Source organism: Chiloscyllium plagiosum, unplaced genomic scaffold (assembly GCF_037043375.1).
Source record: "Chiloscyllium plagiosum isolate Xiang-an unplaced genomic scaffold, Cpla_swu_hap1 HiC_scaffold_27, whole genome shotgun sequence".
Lineage (NCBI taxonomy): Eukaryota > Metazoa > Chordata > Chondrichthyes > Orectolobiformes > Hemiscylliidae > Chiloscyllium > Chiloscyllium plagiosum.
Window position 1 is genome coordinate 84296358 of NW_028270165.1, and position 5416 is coordinate 84301773.

Consider the following 5416-nt stretch of genomic DNA (forward strand, 5'->3'; position numbering starts at 1 on the left):
GGTGGGGGATCGCCTACCCACTGACCTGTTTGATCACGTAAAACATCCTGATCGGGAAAGCCACTGACTTGAGTATCGATGCGATCTGGAATGATCTAAGATTATCCTGATGTCTTCTGGTGCACCAGACCTGACGCTTTCAACGTGGAGTCACTTGAGCGATGGCGTGAGCTGCCAGAGGAAGTGGTGGGTGCTGGTACAATGACAAGTTAAAAGGCTCCTGGACGGGCATCTGAATATGAAGGGTTCAGATGGGTCAGGGCCAAGTGATGGCAAATGTGACTGGAGTCATAGAGATGTACAGCACAGAAACTGACCCTTCGGTCCAACTCGTCCTTGCTGACCAGATAGCCAACTCGGACAGATTTGGCCATGGGTCTGTTTCTGTGCTGTGTGACTCAAATTGTCTTCAGTGAACGCAGAAGTGTGGTTGTGAAGGCTGGACTATCAGAGCATGTTTTGCCCTGACTGAAAGCAGCTGAAAATGTGTTTTTGGAAAAGCGCAGCAGGTCAGGCAGCATCCAAGGAGCAGGAGAATCGACGTTTCGGGCATGAGCCCTTCTGCGCTTTTCCAGCAACACATTTTCAGCTCTGATCTCCAGCATCTGCAGTCCTCACTTTCTCCTGACTGGAAGCAGGAGAAGAGTTTGACTGAAGTGTGTCGGTGTTAATGCCTTGATGTCTCATTTTGCTCCCACCTTCCTGGGGTCATTAACCATTTCGTGTCTGGTCCTTCCTCAAGAAGCTGCATTGCAGGTTTACCCTGAATTGACACTTTTTTTTGCTTCCCAAAATCAGACCTGCTCACTCTCCGCAGGATCCCAGTGTTGTGAAAGATATTAACTTTAGGGTGGAGTTATCCAAAATTCAGAGAGATGTTAGTCTTGATGTTTTTGCTTTTTCTGCCCCTGGAAGATCCTGAATCAGCACCTTCAGGGGAATTAGTTAGAGCGGAGTGAGAACAGAGGGGGAGAGAGAGTGGGATGGTGCTTTCAATTTTGTGGTACAACAAAAGAATATTCCACAGAAAGTAGAATTGCTTTTTCTGAATTTCTACCCTGCACTGATGATCCCTTTTGTAATCCCTTTTTGCAGAGTATTTGAAAATGTGAAGAATGATGTTTCAAAATTAACGAATGAAGGGCTTACGCTCGAAACACTGACTCTCCTGCTCCTCGGATGCTGCCTGACCTCCTCTGCTTTTCGACTGACTGTCCAGCGTCTGCAGTCCTCACTTTGATGTCAATGTCTGACAGTCACACAATCCATCAGGACCGCAATGATTTTTGACTGTGATTTCTGTGAGAGGGATCAACGCTTTTTGGTTCCTGTTTGAGGACGTTTTCAGCATCAGTGGGACTGGACGAGAGACCGCACTGTTGCAGCGCACTGTGTGTGGAGCCTGAAACAGTTATACGGCCTGGGAAGGGGATTTCACGGCAGGGAGGAGCTCCACACGTGTTTGTGTGCAGCTGAAGCTGTGGCCATGGAGAAACCTGAGGAATCCCACCCCGTGGAGAAACCGTGGAAGTGTGGCGACTGTGGGAAAGGCTTCCGTGTCCCGTCTGCCCTGGAGACTCATCAGCGCAGTCACACCGGGGAGAGGCCATTCCCCTGCACCGACTGCGGGAAGGCCTTCAGACATTCCTCCCACCTGTTGGCCCACCAGCAGGACCACACGGGGGAGAGGCCCTACAGCTGCCCAGATTGTGGGAAGGGCTTCAGGTATTCCTCCACCCTGCTGAGCCACCAGGGTGTCCACACAGGGGAGAGACCGTTCACCTGCTCTCAGTGCGGGAAGGGCTTCACCTGCTCCTCCCACCTGCGGAGCCACGAGCGGGTCCACACTGGGGAGAGGCCCTTCAGCTGCCTCGAGTGCGGAAAGGCCTTCAGCACTTCCTCCAACCTGCTGACCCACCAGCATGTCCACACGGGGGAGGCCATTCATCTGCTCTCAGTGCAGCAAGGGCTTCACCTGCTCCTCCACCCTGAAGAGCCACCAGCGGGTCCAAACAGGGGAGAGGCCCTTCAGCTGCCCAGAGTGCAGGAAGGCCTTTACCCAGGTCTCCACACTGCTGACCCATCAGCGGGTCCACACGGGGAAGAGGCCTTTCAGCTGCACCGAGTGTGGGAAAGCTTTCAGCACTTCCTCCAACCTGCTGTCCCACCAGCATGTCCACACAGGGGAGAGGCCCTTCAGCTGCCCAGAGTGCGGGAAGGCCTTTACCCGGTTCTCCACACTGCTGAGGCACCAGCGTGTCCACACAGGGGAGAAGCCCTTCAGCTGCATCGAGTGTGGGAAGGCCTTCAGCACTTCCTCCAACCTGCTGACCCACCAGCATGTCCACACTGGGGAGAGGCCGTTCACCTGCCCTCAGTGCGGGAAGGGCTTCACCTGCTCCTCCAACCTCCAGACCCATCACCTGGATGCTGCCTGACCTGCTGTGCTGTTCCAGCAATAAAGTTTCAACTTTTATCTCCAGCATCTGCAGACCTCACTTTCTCCTATAAAACCATGAGGCATGTAGACAGGTGTGGATAGGGGAAGACTTAATTACTAGGAGTCACGAGTTCAAAGTGAGAGGGGAAAGGTTTGAGGGAGATCTACATGGAAAGTTCTTTACGCAGAGGGTGGTGGGTGCCTCATGCAGTGGAGGCAGGAGGGCTGGGATCGATAGCGTCATTTAAGATGTATCTAGACAGATACATGAATCGGCAGGGAGCAAAGGGATACAGATCCTTAGAAAATAGGCGGCAGGTTTAGGTAGAGAATCTCGATCAGCATAGCCTTGGAGGGCTGAAGGGCCTGTTCCTGTGCTGTAGGGTTCTTTGTTCTCTTTATAGAGGTTTCCAAAACCATGAGGGGCATAGATAAGGTGAACGGCATGTGTCATTTCAAGATTAGGCTGCAAATTAAGGTGAGAGGAGAAAGATTTTAATAAGAGATGAGGAGCACCTTTTTTGTAAACAGAGTGGTTTGTGTGTGGAATAAATGTCCAGAGGAAATAGTGGATGCTGGTTGTGTAGCAACATTTAAAAGACATTTGGATAAGTACATGAATAGGAAAGGTTCGGGGGATATGGGCCAAACACAGGTAGGTGGGACTAGTTTAGTTTGTGAATATAGTCAGCATGGACTAGTTGGGCTGAAGGGTCTGTTTCTGTGCTGTATGACCCTTTAACTGTTCTGTACTGGTCTTAAAATCATTTTACTTGCCTTCCCCCAGAAACATCCACTTCTTTCTTGTTCTAAAATCAGACGAACTCAGCCTTGAATATATTCAATGACCCCCTAACTGGAGAGACTTCTGAACTCATTTCCTCTTGCTAATATACCACTTGCCTTGCTGATTGCTTGCTGCACCTGTCTGACAACTGGCAGTGACTGGTGTGGAAGGACGCTGAGGCCACTTTTTACATTCACACATCATTCCTGAGGAAGGGCTCATGCCTGAAACGTTGATTCTCCTGCTTCTCGGATGCTGTCTGATCTGCTGTGCTTTTCCAGTGCCACACTTTTCAACTGTCTTCTCCAGCATCTGCAGTCCTCACTTTCTCCACATCCCAATATGTCACCATTTAAACAACGCACCTCCTTTCAGCGGTTATTTGTTCGTAACTGAGGCTATAACTTCACACTGTGGGACTGCATTTGCCATGTGTTTGCCAATTGAGATACAGACCTGGACCAACGTTTCCCGACTCTGTCCCCTCCCTGGATTCACTCACTTTCTTCAGTTGCTGCAAGTCAACAATTAGCTTCTCATTGGTCTATTTGAAGAAGGATTTGCGCCATTTTTGCAGACAGCGAAGAGCATGAATGGCTTTTGTTGAACCAGCATGGAAACAGACCCTTTGGTCCAACCCGTCCATGCCGACCAGATATCCCATCCCAATCTAGTCCCATCTGCCAGCATTTGGCCCATATCCCTCCAAACCCTTCCTATTCATGTACCCATCCAAATGCCTCTTAAATGTTACAATTGTACCAGCCTCCACCACTTCCTCTGGCAGCTCATTCCATACACGTACCACTTTCTGTGTGAAAATGTTTCCCAGTAGGTCTCTTTTATATCTTTCCCCTCTCACCCTAAATCTATACCCTTGACTTCTGGACTCCCCCACCCCAGGGAAAAGACTTTGTCTATCTATCCTATCCATGCCCCTTTGTAGACCTCAGCTTCCGACGCTCCAGGGAAAATAGCCCCAACCTGTTTAGCCTCTCCCTATACCTCAAATCTTCCAACCCTGGCAACATCCTTGTGAATCTTTTCTGAACTCTTTCAAGTTTCACAAAATCTTTCCAATAGGAAGGAGACCAGAATTGCACACAATATTGCAACAGTGGTCTAACCAATGTCCTGTACAACCGCCACATGACCTCCCAACTTCTGTACTCAATACTCTGACCAATAAAGGAAAGCATACCAAACACCACCTTTACAGTTCTATCTATCTGCGACGCCAGTTTCAAGGAGATATGAACCTGCACTCTGAGGTGTCTTCGTTCAGCAACACTCCCTAGGACCTTACCATTAAGTGTATAAGTCCTGCTAAGACTTGCTTTCCCAAAATGCAGCACTTCACATTTATCTGAATTAAACTCCATCTGCCACTTCTCAGCCCATTGGCCAATCTGGTCAAGATCCTGTTGTAATCTGAGGTAACCCTCTTCACTGTCCAACACACCTCCAATTTTGGTATCATCTGCAAACTTACTAACTGTACCTCTTATGCTCGCATCCAAATCATTAATGTAAATGACAAAATGTAGAGGGCCCAGCACCGATCCTTCTGGCACTCAACTGGTCACAGGCCTCCAGTCTGAAAAACAACCCTCTGTCTTCTACCTTTCAGCCAGTTCTGTATCCAAATGGCTAGTTCTCCCTGTATTCCATGAGATCTAATCTTGCTAATCAGTCTCGCATGGGGAACCTTGTCGAACGCCTTACAGAAGTCTATATGGATCACATCTACCGCTCTGCCCTCCTCAATCCTCTTTACTTCCTCAAAAAACTTCAAATTTGAGACATGATTTCCCACACAAAAAGCCATGTTGACTATCCCTAATCAGTCCTTGCCTTTCCAAACACATGTACCACCTGTCCCTCAGGACTCCCTCCAACAACGTGCCCGCCACCGATGTCAGGCTCACTGGTCTATAGTTCCCTGGCTTGTCCTTACCACCCTCCTTAAACAGTGGCACCACGTTAGCCAACCTCCAGTCTTCTGGCACCTCACCTGACATGCGCAGTATGCTGTATGGAGATGCTGTTCCTGATGGATTTAAAGTGTCCAAATGCCACAATTTCTTCCCCTCTCACTCGACATAATCGCACACGCTGCTCGCTGTGTTTGATGTTCATCTTCCCTATAACCCTCATGATTTTATAAATCTCAAATGAGGTCACCCCTC

General features: G+C 49.2%; 1 pseudogene; it reads left to right on the forward strand.

Annotated features, from left to right (window-relative positions):
• The first annotated feature begins 1486 nt into the window (after window positions 1-1486).
• On the forward strand, window positions 1487-2442 carry LOC148144782 (uncharacterized; annotated as a pseudogene).
• The last annotated feature ends 2974 nt before the right edge of the window (window positions 2443-5416 follow it).